Raw genomic sequence first — 21,040 nt, forward strand, 5'->3', positions numbered from 1 at the left:
GATCCTACAATGCTGCTCCGAAAATTGGCGTGGGGCGTCCCGGGTGGGGCGGGGGGAGGCCTCGTCAGTAGCGGTCTGTTGTGCGAATAGTCCCAAGGCAGCACAACGTGCAGAGTTCTGGACGGCACCCAGGTGATGTCGCCTGGGTGCCGCACTGGTTTAGGGATCCTACAATGCAGCACAGAAAAACAGCGTGGGGCGTCCCGGGTGGTGCGGGGGGAGGCCTCGTCAGTAGCGGTCTGTGTCCAGTGTCACATGGCTGACACAACATGTACGACAGGCACCCAGGTGATGTCCAGTAAACTGCTGCACTGGTTTTGGTATCCTACAATGCTGCTCCGAAAATTGGCGTGCGGCGGCCCGGGGGGGGGGCGTGGGGGAGCCGGCGTGAACGGGCCTCCCCAGGTGGCGGCCATCTAGCTGAGTTGCGCTCGCTCTTGCGGCCACAGCGTCTCGCTCACCATGTTGTTGAGTTGCTCCCACTCTTGCAGTGCAGCGATAGGCGGCTGCCACATGGCTCTTAAAATGGCGGACAGCTCCTCGGTTTTAGGCCTGGTCCACTGAAATGGCCCTGGGACACTTTGGAACTCGGACGCTTGCCTGCTAGGGCTTGGGCTCCATTCTCGAAAAGCGTCCCCTCAGCCGTGAAGATTGTATAAAAGTCTTGGGGGCCCCCGACTCCCGCAGGCTTCCGGTGGGGAGCGGCTGCCATGATTGCTCGCGGAATGACCACGACGGAGCCACGAGATGGTGGTGCTCTCATGCTGACGCCAGCTTCAGTCTGAATGATCCAGAAACAAGGTGGGGCTTTCATCGTTTGGGAAAAAAAAATGTTCTAAACCAATGAAAAGTGTTATTTTTAGGTCATATGACCAAGCCTTCCATCTTTAGGAAACCAAAAGTAAAATGAACCAATGAAAAGTTTTATAAACAAGTCACATGACCTGTTATGCGGCATAGGGCTACAAAAAGCGTAGAAAATCCGTTGGCACGTGAGGCGGCGTCAGTAGCGGACCGATGTGCGAATAGGCCGAAGGCAGCACAACGGGCCGAGATCCGGATGGTACCGAGGTGGTGTACAGCAAATTGCCGCACTGGTGTGGCCATCCTACAATGCTGCGCCGAAAGACGGCGTGTCCAGCTGAATTGCGGTCACTGTTGCGGTACAGTGACTCGAACGCGCGGAGATCCGGATGGCACCGAGGTGGTGTCCAGCAAATTGCCGCACTGGTGTGGCCATCCTACAATGCTGCGCCGAAAGACGGCGTGTCCAGCTGAATTGCGGTCACTGTTGCGGTACAGTGACTCGAACGCGCCGAGATCCGGATGGCACCGAGGTGGTGTCCAGCAAATTGCCGTACTGGTGTGGCCATCCTACAATGCTGCGCCGAAAGACGGCGTGTTCAGCTGAGTTCCGGTCACTCTTCCGGTACAGTGACTCGAACGCGCCGAGATCCGGATGGCACCGAGGTGGTGTCCAGCAAGTGGCCGCACTGGTGTGGCCATCCTACAATGCTGCGCCGAAAGTCGGCGTGGGGTGCCCCGTTGGCTTATGAGGTGATGTCAGTAGTGGACTGATGTGTGAATAGGTCGGAACCAGCACAAGGCGCCAAGATCCGAATGGCAAGTCCTGGATGTTGAGTGCCTCAGTTGAGATTTCTGAGCAGTGCTTGTAGGACTGTCTGAAGCTTATTTGCACCTGCTGCAGCTTCACTATTGCCCTGGTGTGGCCAAAGGTGGCACATGACATAGGCGGCCGGCTCCCGAGGTCCGGCGGAACTTTTTTCCTTTTCCTTTCTGCTTCTTTTCCTACAATGCGTTTCATCTGAAGACACGACCAGGTCCCTGAATGTGTGCAGGGGGACGCTATTGATTGAATGAAAATGGCGGCTTGACACAAAGCTGACTCAAGCGTTACTGTTGGTGCTATACAGACAAAAATTGGTTTTCAGTTTGTACATTCTTCAGGTTTTTTTTTCCATCCAAGTCTGATTGAGAGTTTGTAGAAAAATGGCTTCAGATTTTCCACATACTACTCTTCAACATTCTTCCTAAATGTAACAATGTGAAACTCACTAGGAGAACGGCTGTTTCTGTTTCTTTTCAAAATGCTGCCACCAATATTTTCTGAATGGAAGACACCATCTTGTAGCATAAAGGGCCGAAAGGGGTTCTGGTCTGGCCGATGGTTGGTGGAGACATTTTGACTATATGTTGGACCTGCCCGGCCTCGCCCAAAATGGCGCCGGTATAAATGGGACTCGTAACTCCTTGCCCGCAAATGTATATCTAGAAAATGTTATTGTAAGTGGCCCTGTCGTATTTTAATTACAAAATGTACGTCCACCGATTCCGCAACTGTTAGACACCTTTGTTCTTGTCACCTAATGGCCCGCTCGTTACGTTCTTCTACAGTGTAAATGTCTCCTCATCATATACGATTTCAGTTTGCTCCGTGGCCGGCCCACGTGGTTATAGGCCCGTATTTGTATACTGACATTTTCACAATAAAGGTTTTTAAAACAAAACACGGTAGTAGTATTTACATTTGTAAAGTTTTTACTTTTAGTGACTGTTTTCGAATCAGTAAAAGGCAAGTGAAATAAAGCAGTCCAATTACATGACGGATAAAAGGTATAATATGTAGGAACGCAGTAAAGATAAATGGTCAAGGGCAGTTGTGTTTTTCATGTCTGCAACATAAAGTGATCGATAAGAATCTGATAATCAGGCGTATCGGCGACTAAGACAGCAGGCCGAATCTCTTTTACTCAACGGCTCCGTCATGGAAGGAAGAAACGCCCTTTTTCTCGAAAAAGGAATATATTTTACTTGCAAGACAGTTGTAAATTTTCCGGGAAAGTACATTAGCCTGGAATATTATAACATATGTTTGAAAAAAAAATATTGTTTGAAAATAATAAAAAGCGTAATTTTTAGGTCATATGACCAAGCTTTTCATCATTAAATTAACAAAAGTAAAATGAACCAATGAAAAGTTTTATTAACAAGTCACATGACCTGTTATGCTTACGTTACGCGCTGCGCCTCGGATCACTTCCGGGTGCGCTAACGCGGCGTGTCATAAAACGCATTACGCGACAACGTAGGTCAAGAATATAGTCTAAATGTCTCCACCAACCAGCGTTCAGAACACAACCCCTTTCAGCAGTCCAAAAAGTTCTGTTAAATGACAACAGAGGGGACAGGCAACAAGAACCATCAGTCAAAGAGGGGAGGGCAAGTTCTTCTCTTCCGGTTCATGTTGGGGCGCTACCGGAACTGATCGAATTGGTAGTCTATAGTGTTTCTGGATGTTTCAGACTAAAGCTGGCGTCAGCATGAGACCACTACCATCTCGTAGCTCCGTCGTGGCCATTCCACGAGCAATCATGGCAGCCGCTCCCCACCAGAAGCCTGCGGGAGTCGGAGGCCCCCAAGACTTTTGTAGAATCTTCACGGCTGAGGGGACGCTTTTCGAGAATGGGACCCAAGCCCTAGCAGACAAGCGTCCGAGTTCCAAGGTGTCCCAGGGCCATTTTAGTGGACCAGGCCCAAAACCGAAGAGCCGGCCGCCATTTTGAGAGTCCTGTGGCAGCCGCCTATCGCTGCACCGCAAGAGCGGGCGCATCTCAACTACATGGTGAGCGAGACGCTGTAGTCGCAAGAGCGGGCGGTAAACAGGTGAATGGCGGAAGAGGCACAGTGTAGCAAAAGCGGGCGGAATGGCAACTAAAACGATAAAGGGGCGCCCCACTACAGCTTGTCTTCAGGTCAAACGGATTGTGGGACAAGGTCCAGAATTGAAGAGTCATCAAAAGGCAAAAAGTTCCGCCGGACCCCGGGAGCCGGCCGCCTATGTCGGGGGCGATCTCAGGCTACACCAGTGCTATAAGACTTGGGGAGGGTGTCGGAGCCAAGCGTCTTCTCCGAGTCCATGGCCATCACACCGCCCCTCAGGGGCCTCCGTCAAGCTGTTTAGGAAGGTAACATATCACATTGTTTTCTAATGCAGTCAGGTCCACAAACGACACTCACTTACTTTGAGAATAGTGAAGCTGCAGTAGGTGGAAATAAGCTTCAGACAGTGTTACAAGCACTGCTCAGAACTCTTAACTATGGCACCCAACATCCAGAACTTATGCTATTTGAGAATGGTAGTGACATCGAAGCATCTCAGGGACCAAAACCATTAATGTACTTTCACGTATGAAAATCTTACTTGGGGAGGGGGCAGGAGCGAAGCGCCCCCTCCCAGTCAGCGCCACCACACCGTATGTTGAAAATCAGAAGCCATCGTTCTACAAAGTCAACCAAACTTGGATTGAAAAATCTAGAAAAATGTACAAACTGAAAACCAGTTTTGGTCTGCATAGCATCAGTAGCAACGCTTGAGTCAGCTTTGTGTCAAGCCGCCATTTTGATTCAACAAAGCACAGGCATTGAAAAAGGCTGAAATTCAGAACTCTAAACTATGGCACCCAACATCCAGGAGCTTGCCATCCGGATCTTGGAGCCTTGTGCTGTTTTCGTTCTATTCACACATCGGTCCACTACTGACATCATCTTATAAACCAACGTTATGTAAATAGTTTTTTAATAAAATGTTTTACCCTGTTTCTTTGCTGGTGTGTTGTCTACATTTTTAATATTTGCATAGGGTTTGTCGTTATTTTGTGCGGGATGGGTGATGGAGCCGAGCTGTCTTGCAGCCCTCATGGTGTGGAGCTCAGTTCATCTCACTATTTTCGTATTTCTCATGAAGGGTTGTTCCTAATATTTCTATTTTAGCGAGGTCAAAAAGAGATCCAATTAGTGGCCTACTGATTTTGCTCGATTACTTTTATTTTTTTACACGATTTTTCACTATCTGCAAAGACTAAACAGAGTATTGCGCCTTTGTGCTTGTTTGTAAATAGAGAATGATCCAAAGAGAACCAATTCTAAAACAGTAAATGCTTGGACAACAATCAATCAAATGGAGAGACAAGGAGGCACGACGGATTACAACGGGGGTAAAGGCCTGCGTTAACTACCCTTCAGTATCTGCAAAGAGAGAGTACTACTAAGACAAAAGAGGGGAGGGGGGGGGGGGGGGTGCAGCGTTCAAAGCACATCAGCGTGCATAAATACGAAAATGTGTTTATCTATCACGTACTTGACATTTTAAAGCTTTTCATATTTGCTATTAAAAAACCAATGAAATTCACAGAAAAAACCATAGGTTATAGTGGATATATAGTTAGGAATTTGCATTTACAAAACCTTGAAAATTCAATGAAAAAACCATAGGTTATAGTCCATATATAGTTAGGAATTAGCATTTACAAAACCTTATTTTACTCGCATAAAACCATTGAAATTCCATATATAGTTAGAAGCGCTAACTATATATCGCGCACCCGCAATCCACTGCTGATGATGTCACATATTACATCATTCATGACATGGTCAGTGACATCACTGATGACATCACTGATGACATCTCAAATGACATCACTGATGACAACTCAAATGACATCACTGATGACATCTCAAATGACATCACTGATGACAACTCAAATGACATCACTGATGACATCTCATTTGTCATCACTGATCACATCACTCATGTGATAATACAATGAACCTTTTCAGACTCTAATATAACCTTACATACACTAAGTATAAGCAGACACTCACAGACTGTCACTCATCCATGGAGTTACTCACACACCTAGTCAGTCATGCAAAGAATCAATCACACCTCCATTTCCTCAACTATAAAGTTATACACATCTTACTTATTCAAACATATAATAACACATATTTATTCTCTTATATAATCCCTGATACAAGCTCACAGTGATCGATACAGCCACTCACACATTCACTGGCTCTTATGTTCAGTTATTTATATATCTCAATTCTCACATGTATTGTGTTTTACATACGTACTTACTTGCACATGTAGCAATGAGAAATCCATTCACTCACCAACACACCCATGCATAGTCAACCGCCCATATAGCTGTTTCCACATGCACTCTTGAACTCATACTCCTAGTGAATCAACTGCTTACACATCTATGCACAGAGTCACGCACCTCCCAGCCACCCACACACACACTCATCCTCCCATTCAAATACTTGGCCAACCAATCAATAACCCATATGGCCACTCTTATAGCTACTGATCAACACATGCAGCAGCTTACACAACAACAAACATACTGATGCACAAATTAAGACAGTTTAGTCACTAACCCATGCACTCAGTGAGACACATTTAATCACTCTTTCATACAGTCAGTCATGCACCTACTAAATTCTTCATCCAGACACTTATACATCCACTCATTCTTCAATATGTAAAACATATTTAAACTTTACAGACACATACAATCACTGGATGTTGTGATCAGTGATGTCATCAGTGATGTCATTTGAGATGTCATCAGTGATGTCATCAGTGATGTCACTGACCATGTCATGAATGATGTAATATGTGACATCATCAGCAGTGGATTGCGGGTGCGCGATATATAGTTAGCGCTTCTAACTATATATGGAATTTCAATGGTTTTATGCGAGTAAAATAAGGTTTTGTAAATGCTAATTCCTAACTATATATGGACTATAACCTATGGTTTTTTCATTGAATATATATATATATATATATATATATCCACAACTCTCCGCCAGGAAGAAGAAAAGGCCACAGCAGGGGAAACGTTGAAAACACCTTTATTTCAAAACAGATGGCAAAGGAAGTTCAAAACACCCGCTGTGGCGAATGCATTTCGGCGTCTTTCGCCTTCTTCAGCGCCGTGGGTGTAACGATCAGGAAGCACGTGAGAATCCCAGATTTAAATGCCCTGCCCCATCCTGCTTCGTGAAGGACTGCTCCACCCCCTGAGGTAAATACCAATCGCCTTAACCTCCATGCAGACGTCTCATGGACAGCGCCTACAGGCCCCAGCATGCACTTCTTAATGCTGGTAGGTAATGCGCGGGTGGATCAGTGCCACATATAACCCCAATGTCCAGGAGTCCCGAAATTGAGTACTTCCTCGAGTCCCCAACCGCATCAACCACCTTGCCGCAGGAATCCTTTTAGCGGGGGCAAGGCTACAATATCCCCTCGCCCAGCGTGATGGCAATGACATCAACACCGCTCCTTCTCGTCCCGTCTAAATGATTAATGCTTTATAGGAATGCTATAAAAACAGTACTGTCCTTATTATTGCACTGTCCTCTTTGAGCCAGAAACAGTATTGTACGGCCTCTGCAGTTGTTCCTTTTTTAGCAATATTGAACAAGGGCCGAAAGTAAGTCCTCCGTATGGGCAGCAGCTTTAGGGCAGATGCATATTAAATATTCAAGAGTTTCCTTACAAGTTCCACAAAGCCAACATGCTTGTATACCTTTAAGTGCCTGGTTCCATTTCCCTTCAAACTCCCCAATCGGTATGTAAAATTGTCTAAACCTTAAGTATTTCCATTTTATGTAACTAAGTATTCTTGAGCCTGTATAGTATATGTATTGATTACTAAATCCATATGTTTATATTTCCCATCTTGTAGAAGATCTGAGTTTCACTGCTTTGTAGTCAGCATATAACGTATTAGATGTGTCCGCACAGCTCCAGTCACTGGTTTAGATAATTAAATTGTATCAATTAAAAGTGCAGGTTTCCAGATGTCTTCTTTGTATATGCCAAAATACTCGTCCAGTTTCTCCTCCCTGTTAGTCCTCAGCATGGTGACATCTGTGTGAAATGCAGGCGATTCTGCACTTTATAATGAACTTATCGCAAGTCTACCACTCCCACGTGTCAGTATGAGATGTAATGTGTCAGTTAGGTGACTCATTCACCCCTCGCCATGCCAGTCTTGCTGCCCTTACACTGCCCATTAGGGCTGGCTTTAGTGCTGGTGTCGCCCTATGCGACAATCACTTTTGCCACCCCGGGTCCCTTGACCGCCACCTCGGATTCTCTCACTACCTCCTGTAAAAGTGCCCCTCGTCTATCATAAGATATTGCTGAGCACAGCTCCCCCATGAGATCACAGCGCCCCCTCCACAGGGCAGCGCCCAGTGCGGCCGCACCAATCGGCCCCTTGCACGTTAGTCATGAACAGGGACACTGGAATTATGCACTTGTGCGGCCACTACGGTTTTCGTAGAACTAAAGATTTGCCACATTTGCCACATACATCATCATCTGCTGCATAGTATGCAGATTTTAATTTAAAAAAATGTATTTGTTTCTTGCTCATACGGTTCAAAAGTTACTAAAAACTCAGTAGCACGTGCTGTCCCGTAGTTGACGTCCTTTTGCTAAGGCTGACTGGTCACCGTTCTGTTGCTTTTTGCTATATTTGGGTATTAAACTGGTACGAACGAGGTACACCCAATGCCCAGTCAGTCTTAACAAGTGAAAAAATAATGCAGTAATAGTATTGAAAATGTTTCCGCATTATACCCCAAAATGTGCCTTTTCTTGCTGCATAATTTGCTCAATCCTGCTGCATAAATGGGCCCTCTCATGCTGCATAATGCCAGTGGCCCTGGTCACAAGGTGTCCGGCCACTACATCACATGCTTCCTTTACTGCTTCGAAAGTGCTGAGGGCCCATGTATGTCTCCCACTGTCTTCAAGCCTAACTCATTCCGTGTGCATCCAGCATATGTCCAGCCCATCCCTCTCAATCTAAGGATGCTGCAGAGACAGTGGATGTAGCCTGATGGCTAGGGCGATCGATCTCAAATCTGGGGAACCGGGTTCGAGTCTCGAAAATGACGCTCAACATCCTATGATTCTGGGCAAATCGCTTATTCTCCCCGTGCCCAACAAAAATGAAAGTGTCCTTGTGTAACGCAATTGTACTCATGGAAAGCGGTCTAATACCTTTAGGTCAAATTCGCGCTATATAAAATCAAACCTGAAAAATTCTTCTCCAATACAATATTTATCCATATCAAAATGCATACTTACTTTCCTAAATTAATTGAAATAATAATACACAAAAAAAACTAAAATTGGAGGTATCAAAAGCAGCACGAAGGAGCACAAACATGTAAAAGTCTCCCCTCTAATATTGATGTTAACAATCCTAGACAAGGAACTAGCTACTAATACCATATACGTAACAGAAATACCATTTGTTAATACCACAAAAAATGAATTTACCGAATCAACCATGCCATTACTTCCAGTATCCATCACTTCCTAGTCCAGTGTAAGATGTCAGCACATTGAGCCTGCAATGAACACTCATCAGACAGAAGCAATAAACCAATTTAGGTAAAGGGGAAACTGAATGCTTTGCTTCAAATAGGCATACTGCAAAATCAACAAGAAAATGGAGGGAATGCTTGAATTAATCCCAGCCACTGGTGATTGGCTGAGGCTTCATTCAACACCATCGTTTTTTTGCTTTCTGTGCCGTTCTAGACAGAGACCAGTCTTAAGCAGAACAGTCTTGGAACTGCTCCAATAGGAACACTCCAGCCCGAAATGCCAGGCCATATCCCCTTCAGATGGGAGCACGGGCAACCCCAGAGAGCTTTCGGCCTACTTAGAATTCATCAGTGAGGTGTAGCTTGCGGCCTACAGAATAAAGAGCACAGTACCCATGTCTGGGCATACCTGCCGTACTTATGGCACCTAAGGTGATAGAAGGAATGCTTGAGTGAATCCCAACTACTGACAATCGCTCAGGGCAGCATTAAGGCCATCGCTGTTCCCCACTGTGACAATCTAGACAGAGGCCCAATTTATGCAAATCAGTCTTGGTCCTGCTCCAATAGGAACATTTCTGTCCAACCTGGCAGACCAGGTCCCCTCCAGGTGGGAACACAAGAACCCCCAAACTAGTTTTGATCTACTTGGATCTCTCGTTTAGCTTTAGCTTATGGCCCTATGGCACAACGAGCAAGGGACCCGTGTCTGGCCATACCCATCACACAAAAGGTGCCTCCTACAAAAACACTAGGGGATGAATTTATCTTAGCGGCTGGTAATCGCTCAGGCCACCTTTTAGGACATTCTTTTTAAATTCCCAAATGCAAGAACCAAATTCATGCAGTCAAGAAAAAGTGTCTACTGAATTAGTATAGAACTGTCCAATATTTAAGGTTGTTTGAAACTGCTTTTATATGTCTTAAAGTGAGGGTCAGCTTTAACGCCATTGGCACCGCGTGCTAGAGTCCTGGCTGGTGCCCCACCAACCTCCCTCTCCACGGGCTTCCCCACCCTCCAGTGTGCCCCGATCCCTCTCACATGTACTTCATTCGCCCCATTGCCCTGCTCATTCCAGTGTAGAGTGTGAGAGCACCCCACATCACACACACATTATACAGAGCCAATGAATCACAGGTGTGCAAATCAGTGCACCGGAAATGCTACACAAGATAAAGAGGAGCACAAGGTGCAGAAGCCACACGCCATCCACACTGGTAGACAGTACATTTCAGGAGCGCTTGATCTGGGGAAACACAAACTCAGGACCTGAAACGAAACACAGAGGCTGGGATTGACCACACCAACAAAAATGGATTTCCACCCAAACTAATGCCCCTAGCAACATCAGGACAGCCAAAGACCCGGGATAAACATAATGTTCCAACGTATACCTTGCTGTACGCATACAGCTTCCCATGCTACACGAAAATTGCAACTTATGGACTGCAAGTAACAAGAGGATCCTTCTGACCAAAGCAGTAACCCACTGAGCCATCTACATAAAACACAACTCTGTGATCAGCCTGGTACACCTGCCCTGCAGCAAGGATACTGGCCCTCTGCGGTACTCCGAGATGAGTCAAACTGCTAAAACTAGATAAAGCTCCGATCTTCCTCCCGTACTTAATCACCAGAGTCATCTTGACATTGTTATTGTTGCCTGAACAGTGCTGAACACACAAAGAACTATGCAGCAGGCGCTTTTAAACCTGTAAGATATTTCAAAACACGGCGCCCCCTGAACTCGGCACCCGGTGCAGTGGCACCGGCCGCGCCGCCCTAAATCCGGCCGCGCTTAAAGTACCACCAAAACCTTTGCATTTTTTACATACATATTAGAAGCACTGCCATTCCCAATGTTCATGATATGTACTGACCACACAAGCATAGCCCCATTTTGAGGTTGGATTTAAATTCCAATCACATCCACAAACAGATAAGAGGGACCACATAATAGCGTAAAAGTCTCCAAGCCTGCCAAGCAGCCTGCATTTTATTTTTTTTCTGAGACAATTGCAAGGTACAAAGACCACATGAGTTCAGTGTTATGAAGACCCCAGGAACGTCATTTGACTTGTAGACCTGAAAAGTGTGAATCAAACAAGGAGAAGTTTGAGTATCATGGATCTAGATTGAATGTTTCAGTGGCCAAAGTGATCCACAGAAGGTTTCAGCCATCCTTGAATGACCTTTTCCTACCAATGTAAAATACACTAAACGTTTCCTTGGATCTGCACATTTGTATCATTAATTTATCAAAGAGTCTCCAGAGACAACTAATTAGGTCACTCGTGCAAAAGAAAGAAAACATAAAAAGGAGTTTTCCTGCCGCTCTTTGCTTGTTTCATTGACTATTCGGCAGCTTTTGATGGCGTAGATCGTACTATCCTCTGGCAGAAGTTGGCATGCTGGAATATCAACCCATCTTTATTACAAGCGATCCGATCGTTGTACTCACGAACTCTCGAGCGAATCTGCTACAGAGAAAATCGACAGGGATCGCAGGCTAAAGCAAGGGTGCGTCTTGGCCCAGATGCTTTTTAATTTATATACTGCAGATATTGGCCAAGCTTTGACTGGAGCCACACTAGCCACACCCAGGATTGGGTGCATCAAGACCCAACAGGGAGAGGTGTGGCGCCAGGGCGACTGACGCTGGATGCTGGGGAACACAATTCGGTCCCTGACTCCGGTGGCAGGGGTCTGCCCAGCACCATGCGACTCTGGGCAATAGCTCGCTTAATCTTCCCAACGGCCCCCAGCGCCTTGAGACCCCTTCGGGGGTGATTTGTGCGCTAGTCAAGTACTGGATTTACATTTACATTTTTTTTTTAACTAACGCCATTCGCCGACGACCTGGTACTCCTAGACCATACTAAAATTAGCCTACAAAAAGCACTTACAGCCCTTGCAACTTACAACATCAAAAACAAGTTGGTCGCCAATCCATCAAAATCCAAAACACTAATTTTCGGGCAATACCCTAAAAAAAACTGGAAAATGGAGGCTCAGTCAGCTGACTTTGGACTGGTCACAACACTACAACTACTTGGAGGTTTGGTTTAGTGAAACAGGCCGCCCAGAAGTCCATCTCCACAAAATGCAGATGAAAGGGAAAGCATCACCTACGCCCTCTGTAAATTATACGTTACCTTACATAGCCCCACAACAACGGCTATTCAAAAAGTTCTGAGGGCGAGATTAATACCATCTCTCAATCATGAACAACAGGCATTCCCTGGAAAACTTACGAAAGATCTAGAAAAAATCCACTGCACAGCCTATAAAAAGCTATTCAACTTACCCGCCTGCCCCAGGTACAATCTGGTTCGGTTGGAATTCAACCTCAACCAGCAAAAACTGGAAGAGATGTCCTCTCTGAGTAAATACTTCTACCTTACAACGGCGGCACCAGACAACACAATGAAGGCTGTCATAAAAAGTATCTTCTTGTGGCGAAAGGGGGAGGTGATTTCCTTGGAGCAATTACGACAAACATATGGGATGGCCCCTTCAGAACGATTCAGGTATACGCAAATTCGGCATGCCTTGATGGCAGTACTACCGGCAGGTTCAGAGGTCTCGGAAGCATCCCCGTTGGAAGACAGACAATTAACAGACTACATGCTGAAGAGGGCGACATCTCTCACCTACCGCAAACTCATAAATAATTTACCTGACCCACTGGGACCCCTAAGGGATAAATGGACCCACGATCTTGGTGAAATGGATGACACAGAGTGGCAGGAAGCATTAGAATCCGCAAGGGAGGAGGGTATACCCTCGAGATTTAGGCTGGTGCAATTACGCATACTACATCGCTCCTATTACACTAGACACACCCTACATAAGATAGGAAGGGTGGAGCATCCCTACTGCCTGAGGGGTTGTGGAGAAGAAGGTAGCTTTTACCATACCATATAGGACTTCCCCAGGATAGCGCACTATTAGGCTAAAGTGATGCAGACCATTTCACAGGTAGAGGGGGTCTCACTACTACCGGAGCCTAAGCGTTGTTTTATTAAATGTTTGGGAGCCAACCGACCTCACTCGCATCTGGCAAAGCTGGGTTACACTGGGCATGATGATTGCCAGAAGAAATATAGGACAGAGATGGGGGGACGGAGGTGCCGACCATAGTGGCATGGAGCAAGGATATGGATGCAGCCATGATTGCCGAGAGAGTGATATATCGTAACAGGGGTTGCCCTAAAAAATTGAATACTTTGTGGGGGGCGTGGAATAAGTACAGGGGTGAGCCTTATGATCCACTATCAGACCAAGAAGACAGTGACTCGGAGTCGGAGGAGGTCTACTGGCCCAAGACTGCATAAAGACTGAAGGGTTTCAGTTATTATACGAATGCATAGTTTGGAAGGTATATTTTAACGCTGTGAGATGCTGTACTGCATGTTTTTGTCGCATGTTCGTAAAATGTATGATTAACAAGAAAATAAATAAAAAGCTTAAAAAAAAAAAGTATCTTCTTAGAACCTGGCAATCCCTGGTCAGCGGGTCTCGCCTCTGCTAAAGACCTTTTGAAACTTGCAACAGATAACTGGGACCCCAAGACTGTCAAGTAAGCTGCTATCAAAACCACAATAAAAAAACAAGTATGTTTCCGTTCTCGTATCTTGGACATGGAATCGCTGGTAACAAGAGGATTCCATGAATCCCAAAACCTCCCACATACAGAGCACAGCTCCAAACTCCACCTTATGCAGGCCGTGGGGAAACAAGCCTTACATAGGATTTTAGCGTTCAGACTACACCCTCTCCCCCTCAAAGAATTATACCCCATCGGGTCAGCAAGACCAGTGATCATGGAGTATCGGCTCTGTAAATATAAACGTGAGTCTTTGGCCCACATTCTATTTTGTTGCCCGGCTTTGCGTTTAGCGCGCAGAATTTTTCTCAGGCCCATCTTGCTACAATTGGGTACTTGAACTGTAAAGGAGGCAGTACTTCAACTTTATACTCTGGACATAGTGAAGCACATGGCTATGTTTGGTAATGTTGTACAAAACACTCGCACGAAGCTGATGGACACTCCCCGCTAAGTGATCAGGCAGGCACTTGTGCGGAGGCCTACTACTATCTTGTATTACCTGATTAGCTTAACTGGAGCATGTACAATTTTTAATAGTTGCTGAGGACAAAGATTTACCTTGATTTTAAAAAGTTTGAATTTTAGACCTCTAGATTTTAATTACACTGTTTACCTTTTAAACGTAGTGCTCTTCTTTTCTATTGTAATGGATTTGAGTAACCACGCAAATAAATAAATTAATTTATTCATTCATAAAAGGAGTTCTTTGGGATGCATGAGTTAAAAAGACATTGAATTTGTTTAAAATAATGTTTACTCAGGCTACAATTTTGGGACCTCCAGATATTGCTAAAAAGCTGATATTGACTGATGAGCCAATAGTTACCTATGAGCAATCATTAATTTCACGTGCCCATGTGGTTGAAATGGTTCAGTCCTTCCTAAAAAGGATTAAGGTAGTTGCGGCACAAATGGATTCAAATAACAGGAGTCTCGTCTGGAGGCACCTTTTGTACGCCTTAAAGAGATGTATTTCAGTCAACAAGCAAGTTTTTTCCAACCAAAAACCAACAGCTTGATGTGATGTAGTTAAGTCATACTGCTACTATTTCTGGCCACAGGGTAGTGGAGACTACATTCGATCTAGATTTAAGATATTTCAGGAGGCATACTATTTATTGTGGTGTTCAAGAATATGTTCTTTCTTGTTCCATTTGTCTTCAACTTAAGCTATCACTTTTCAAGCCTGTGCAAGTAGCCTCTGAATAGTGACATATGATCTTCACTGACTTCATAACGACCTTCCACTTTCAGAAGGATATCATCAAATAATTAATGCAGTTCACACATTCTCAAATATGGCACATTTTTGCCTTTGTGTACGTTACCGACGGGACATAAGTATTTTTTGTCTTCATTGTCTACCTCAAACTATCATATCTCAATGTCTTTCATGTTTTCAAGGTGTGATTTTCGAGGCAGTGGAAACTGAACAAACTCTTTCTTCTGATTACTATCCTCAGTTTAATGGACAAAAAGAACGAATCAAAGTCTTCACCGTATCTTCAATCACATTTAAATACTACTCCAGATGAATGGGCTTATTATTTAACAATTGCAGAACTTTTATATAGCAAAGCTACTCATAATTGCATTAAAATTTCACAATTTTTCTGTCTGCAAGGATTTAATCCAAGAGTTTTCCCTTTTTCACCCGACACTGATGTTTAGGTTAAGGCAGATACTGATTCACAAAAAGAAAGACAACTATTCTCGGAAAGCTTACATCATTCTAAAATGTACAGTATTGGAAATCTGGCATTCCTGCAGGTCTCTCTGGATTGTTTAGCTTTTTTGGTGAATCCTATGTTTGCTGATTATAGAAACCTGAGCACTTTACCCCTGCTAACAAGGGGTAGAGTGGCTATGCGCCTTTTTCCAACATGGTATGGTTGGTATTCTCCTGAATGGCACTTCTAATTTACTTAAAGTCCCTAATATTATGGTCCCAAGTGTATGCTACCAGTGTGCGGCAGTACTCATTGTGCCACCCACTGTAGTAGCACTGTAAAACCTGTCTCCAGACCTACCATTGTAGCCTAGCTGCGGAGTTTTAAAGCTGTAAAATCGACCAGTCAAAAGAATCCCTTTTTGACAACCATCCTTTTAAATAGCAATTAGTCACCCCAAGGTAGGTCTCACTCCCTATAAGGCAGGGTGCATGATATTTTAAAGTAGAACATGTAAAAAAAAATAATAAACTTGTCCTTACAGTAAAAAAAGTTCTAAAAACTATTTTCATTGTAGCAGAGTTGGATGTTCCGTAGGAAGCACTGGGATACAATATTCTATTTATTGAATATTATCTCCAGATAGAAAAAAGCTACAAATTTCAATTTTAAACTTTTTGAAATATGTATCACAAGCCCAATTCACTAGTGAATACTGATTTGTAATAAATACATTAGAAAGATTACTTATAAAAAGTTACCTTTGCCCTACCTGGAGTCCCTGGATGCTAAATCTGCATTTTGCTCTGCCACTTCTGCCAGCAAGTAATTAGCATTTGAATAAGCGTGAATGGGTGTGACTTGCTCCCGGGACCAAACAATAGTCTGACCTGAATAGGCAGAGAGGACCCATCTGAACCTGGCAAACGAAAATATGCAGGATGAGCCTGTGAGGATCTTTTATGACCACAGAGGTGTCAAATCCTGCTCAATGTCACGTCTTGCCTGACAGGCATGCTTGGGTTTTTTCATATGACACTTGGGGAGCACTTCGAAGAGGTTTTTCCTTTCACAGGCAAATGTTAGCTGGCCCTTGGACAGGGATGTTCTTTGTCCCCACAGTCTGACAAGCCAGAACCACAGTAGACCTTTTTTGACATTACAGTGTCAATGCCTGTTTGCCAAGTCTGTTGGCTTTACACATAACAAGTAGGACGACTTCAAAGGAGTAAATGAAGATGTCAAATGCATTCATGTGTATCCACTGTCTGGTTGCTGAAAACTCAGCTTTTGTTCTACCAGACTTAGGTCTCTGAGTTTACTGAGGTTATAGGACATGCCTCAAACTAAATTTGAGTGTTGCATGTGGGACGACTCTAGGATTACCATAGTAAATTCCACTCACCCACCCCAGGCCTCATAGCTCAAGCAAGTTGAGTCTGGCCCATGATTTGCAACGCACCCACCAGCATCAGCCTGCCAAGCCACAGCTGGGGGGAAATGTCAGAATCAGACTGTATCAACACCCTCAGCACCGATTACCAAACCCCATGAACAACCTCAACAAGGACATCACCAACTTTAACTACTGGATCAAGAACTGTGCAGGCTCCCTCACACCCATCCAACCCAACAAGCAAATAGGATTCAACAAGCAGGCCAGCTGGTAAACAGAGGACCTTCGAGATGCCAAATGACACTGCAAACGGCTAGAGAGAAAATGGCCAGACTAGCAAGAAACCACCAACAGAACCACCTACAAGTCTTCACTCTGCCAGTATTACTAGCAACTGAGAGACACTAAGAAAAGTGCGCTAGCTGATCACATCGAAGGGAGCGCCAACTGTAGTAAGGGGATCTTCTCAATCCTCAAGGACTTCACCACACTCGCCTAGGCCTTCATCAACATCACTCCCTCCCAAGAACTCTGGAAGACATGTCAAACTTCTTACACAGAAACATTGCAAACATCTACAGCAACTTCGCACACTAGGTAGCACAGAAGATATACAGAAGTGCAAGCTTCGCTCACCCACAACAAACTACCCTCCTGACCGTAAAATTACATTTGGTAGTAGCTTTGCAAACTCCCTTCCTATACACAAGTACACCATGGCACCAGCAATGCCCCCCCCGTTCAGATTTACAGCACTGTACTAGGGGTGTAAACTTCCTCCTTCACAGAACAGGTAGTCTCAGTGCAAACAACCCTTCTCAAAGAAGATGTACAGAACAGCAGGAGCAGCACAAGCCACCCTCCTTAGAGAGCCAGGTATATCAATCTCACTTCCAACATATAGGATGTACGGCAGCAGCAGTGCAAGCCACCGCACAGTCACAGCATGGCTGTACAAGTACATGATCCCCTCTTTCACAGAAAATGTCCATCCAGGCAGCAGTGCAAGCTTCGGCACCCCCAGTACAGGTACAGTATGTATGAAGAAGTGCAAACTACCATCTCTCGGAGAAGATGTACAGCAACAACAGTGCGAGCACACTACAGGTACAGCACAGAAGCAGCAGTGCAAGCTTCCCTAGACGCAGTACTGGAACAGCATGTCAGCAGCATCAGTGCAAGCTTCGGTACCCAGAGTACAGGTACAGCACAGAAGCAGCAGTGCAAGTTTCCCTAGCCGCAGTAAATGTACAGGCCAGCAGTCTAAGCTCCCCTACCAACAGTACAGATAATGTGTGGCAGCAGCAGTGCAAGCTACGGTACTCACAGCACTGGTACAGCACGGCACCAGCAGTGCAAGCTTCAGTACCCACAGTACAGGTACAGCATGGCAGCAGCAGAGGAAGCATCATAAGCACCAGTACCCACAGTACAGGAACAGCACAGCGGCAGCAGTGCAAGCTTCCCTAGCAGCAGCACATGTATAGCATGGCAGCAGCTGTGCAAGCATCAGTACCCACGGTACAGGTACAGCATGGCAGCAGCTGTGCAAGCATCAGTACCCACGGTACAGGTACAGCACGGCAGCAGCTGTGCAAGCATCAGTACCCACGGTACAGGTACAGCACGGCAGCAGCTGTGCAAGCATCAGTACCCACGGTACAGGTACAGCACGGCAGCAGCTGTGCAAGCATCAGTGCCCACGGTACAGGTACAGCACGGCAGCAGCTGTGCAAGCATCAGTACCCACGGTACAGGTACAGCACGGCAGCAGCTGTGCAAGCATCAGTACCCACGGTACAGGTACAGCACGGCAGCAGCTGTGCAAGCATCAGTACCCACGGTCCAGGTACAGCACGGCAGCAGCTGTGCAAGCATCAGTACCCACGGTACAGGTACAGCACGGCAGCAGCTGTGCAAGCATCAGTACCCACGGTACAGGTACAGCACGGCAGCAGCTGTGCAAGCATCAGTACCCACGGTACAGGTACAGCACGGCAGCAGCTGTGCAAGCATCAGTACCCACGGTACAGGTACAGCACGGCAGCAGCTGTGCAAGCATCAGTACCCACGGTACAGGTACAGCACGGCAGCAGCTGTGCAAGCATCAGTACCCACGGTACAGGTACAGCACGGCAGCAGCTGTGCAAGCATCAGTACTCACAGTACAGGAACAGCACAGCTGCAGCAGTGCAAGATTCCCTAGCAGCAGCACAGGTACAGCACGGGAGCAGCTGTGCAAGCATCAGTACCCACAGTACAGGTACAGCACGGGAGCAGCTGTGCAAGCTTCGGTACCCACAGTGCAGGTACAGCATGGCAGCAGCTGTGCAAGCATCAGTACCCACAGTACAGGTACAGCACGGGAGCAGCTGTGCAAGCTTCGGTACCCACAGTGCAGGTACAGCACGGCAGCAGCTGTGTGAACCCTCCACTACACAAACAGGTTCAATAATACTCACAATTCCCAAACCGAAAACTCTCCTTGAAAAGGTGCAGCGGAAGCGGCTGGCCTTGCCAGGACCCCTCGAGCAGAGCAGTGGGTCAGAGGCTGAGAGAAAGCAAACAACCCCGCACCTGCAGCTTTCTGAAATGACTTCTGACACCGACACCATTTCCTTCAGGCCTCCCTTTAATGAGTCCCAACCCGTGCGATGACGCCGGACCCCGCCCCGGCGCCTCCGGGCGGGCTCACCTCAGCGCTCCCGAGAAGCCACGGCTCTTGTCAGCCAAGGGCCCAGAAGCAGGGCCGCCCACGCCAGAGGAGGAACTCACTGGGGACGTGTGTGTGCACTGCCGAGAGGGAGCAGCCGTGGCGGCCCAGGCCGTTATTCTTCCCGGTCTGGTGTTTTTATAACACTTTACCAACCAGTAGCCCATGACAGAAGGCTGGAATCTGAACCTGCAACCTGTTCTGCAGCTGATGCGTTAACCCGCTGAGCTAACTCCAGGCATGTCATTAACACGCCATTGGCTGCACAGCACGCCTGTCCTCCGCCTACTGACTCAACAGAGAGGAGCCCAGCAAAGATGAATACAGGCGACTGTAACACAGCATTTCTGACTGTAAAAGAACGCCTCCCAGCCCTGCTATCCGCGAAAACAGGAAGGGTGCTGCATGGCCTGGTGCAAACTAGAACAAGCATTGGCAAAACAAGTCGGTCTCTCCTGTGAGATCTATTGGCTTTGGCGGTGTACATTGGTTTCGCAGTCATGCTGTGCAGCAGCACGGATGCTTTGCAGTATGCCTAAAACGAATTTAAGAAAAGCACTATAATGCAGCCAGGGCTTTAGCCCTGTTTTTTAAGTGCATTAGCACTGGTTGCTTCATAGTTTTTTCCCATTATCATTCAGGAGCCATGCAGCACAGCAGTCACACTGATGTACAGTGGCTACAAATCATTGCCAAACTCAGCAATGCCCTTGCTGTACAACATGAACAAAAGGGAATAGCAGAGCCAACCGTCTCGAAGGAGAGGCCTATTTGCTCTGTTATTCGCTGTCGGCACAAAAACTAACCCTGGGCGTAGTTCGCGAAGTAGCGCTACGCTAAGTTATGCAAAGTGCACTTCGCACTACGCGAGCTACGCGTAGCACTACGTGAACTGCGTAGTACTCTGTTCGCCATGATTGCACAGTGCAGGATGCTTGTCCGAACAATGTACAATCATTGAAAGCATCTTGCACAGTGCGAGCTGTCTTTTACTGCAGCTCAAGTAGATTTGTACTCGAACGGCAGCTTTCTCAACACGGACTGGTAGTTTCTCATCGCGAGCGGTCGCAGGGGCGGCCTTAGGCATGTGCAAGCTGTGCACCTGCACAGGGCCACCAAACCCCAGGGGCCACCACGCCAATATATATTCTTTATTTAATAATCCGCAGAGGATGGATACATATTTGCGTGGCGGCCCCTGTTAGGGATTTTGGGGCCTCCGGCTCTGTTCCACTTCCAAACACCCTGACCCCCCTCCTCTTCACTGGCCTCTGCGCTCCGCCCCGCCCGGACCCCTCTTACAGGGCCCCCTACCTACGCTCCCTGCCCAGGGCCACCATGAGCCTGGAGCCGCCCCTGGCGGTCGCAAGCATACGCGACCACTCGCAATGAGAAATCTGACCTCCCCGCGTTGAGAATCTCG

At 46.4% G+C, this 21,040-nt stretch overlaps 1 protein-coding gene across 2 annotated transcripts in view; it reads right to left on the reverse strand.

Moving 5' to 3' along the window:
• The window catches only part of OPLAH (5-oxoprolinase, ATP-hydrolysing), a 294,072-nt gene that overhangs the window by 197,297 nt on the left and 75,735 nt on the right, over positions 1 to 21,040 (reverse strand). Inside the window, exon 1 of one of the 2 annotated variants that reach the window (XM_086966420.1) lies at positions 19,367 to 19,563. The exons of the other annotated variant lie outside the window; for it this stretch is intronic. The gene's annotated coding sequence lies outside the window, so the exon portion shown is untranslated. Of the gene's footprint in view, positions 1 to 19,366; positions 19,564 to 21,040 lie in introns of those variants that run through there. 2 annotated transcript variants of the gene reach the window in all.

Source organism: Lissotriton vulgaris, chromosome 4_1, assembly GCF_964263255.1.
Source record: "Lissotriton vulgaris chromosome 4_1, aLisVul1.2, whole genome shotgun sequence".
NCBI classification, from domain to species: Eukaryota; Metazoa; Chordata; class Amphibia; order Caudata; family Salamandridae; genus Lissotriton; species Lissotriton vulgaris.